The sequence below is a fragment of the Rhododendron vialii genome, chromosome 6a (assembly GCF_030253575.1).
Source record: "Rhododendron vialii isolate Sample 1 chromosome 6a, ASM3025357v1".
NCBI classification, from domain to species: Eukaryota; Viridiplantae; Streptophyta; class Magnoliopsida; order Ericales; family Ericaceae; genus Rhododendron; species Rhododendron vialii.
Window position 1 is genome coordinate 15,034,795 of NC_080562.1, and position 1,240 is coordinate 15,036,034.

The following is a 1,240-nucleotide window of genomic DNA, read 5'->3' on the forward strand; positions in this document are numbered from 1 at the left end:
ACTGTAAATCGCTTCTGGAATACCCAACAAAAATGGAATACAAGGCTGGAATTCCAAACAAAAATAAAAAATCTACATCAGAAATCACACCCAAAAGAACTAGTATTTGCAATCAACCGAACATACTGTTGCAAAAAAAATCTGTAACTTTGCTTTAATCTATGAGAAAGAGACTTATGGCTGAAGGAGATGATCAATGGCGACGGAGGGAAAGAGAGACGTCGAACAGAGAAGAGAGGCTTCACCGTGAGAGGCTTCGCGTGATTCTGTGAGAGAGAGGCGAGAGAGCATGTGCCAGATCTAATTTCTGTGAGCCCTAAGTGACCTACTGTTATGCTTATATATAAAGGGATATCACACTCCAGGTCCTTAGACCTTAACACATGCAACAAGCTGATCCCTAACATTTTTAAAAGTGTTCACTTCAACCCCTGGTCTATTTTAATATATGTATATATATATATATATATATATATATATATATATGAGAGAGAGAGAGAGAGAGAGAGAGAGAGAGAGAGATTTTAGTTTGGTTCGGTTCGGGGATCTGCTGAACCATAACCGAACCGAACCTGTTCGGTTATTTCACTTCCTCCACCATACCCGCACCCACGGGGAATTGTTCGGTTATGGTTCGGGGAAAAAATTCGATTACGGTTCAGGTACCCATCGGTTTGGTTCACTTTGCCATCCCTACTTGGGATCTATTTTCTTTCTCGTGGATTGAGCGGACTTCCGCGGATATTGCGCCTCCTGCAGAAGCCTCTCGCGAGCATTTTCTTCGAAATCTGTACACGTGTTTCCTCTCAATTGGATAGTCAACCATTCTCCTTTAGGACGAGGCTTGACCAAGACTTTCTTTCCGCGCACCCCTTGTTGCCATGTGTCCATCGTCGATTGGCGGGTCAAACGATTTTCTATGGTCAAAGGTTAATAATTTAGACCGCACCTACACCAAGCAAGGCGTGAACGCGCTTGTAGACATTTGTGGATTGATTGCGGGCATGCCAAGACTTGTCCCACCTAACTGATTGCCTTAATCTAATTTCTAAAATGACAACTGCGTGTGACCTAAAACGGAAAGCCACAAAAAATGGTTCAAGCTTTTGCCACAATTGTTTGGTTCCCGTCTAAAAAATATTCTCTCCAAAATTTTTGAAAGTTTCGTCATCTGTGTTTTTCCGTTTTTAGTAAATTTTTTATCAAATTTCTTATTTCTTACTTATTTTTTTAATTTTTG

The 1,240-nt window shown here is 40.8% G+C and overlaps 1 long non-coding RNA gene across 1 annotated transcript; it reads right to left on the reverse strand.

Annotated features, from left to right (window-relative positions):
• On the reverse strand, positions 1–430 carry LOC131330210 (uncharacterized). Its single transcript, XR_009201025.1, has 2 exons — positions 77–430; positions 1–45 (listed from the first exon to the last, which is right to left on the reverse strand). It is a non-coding gene; the product is annotated as an uncharacterized LOC131330210 (long non-coding RNA).
• Positions 431–1,240: the final 810 nt, after the last annotated feature.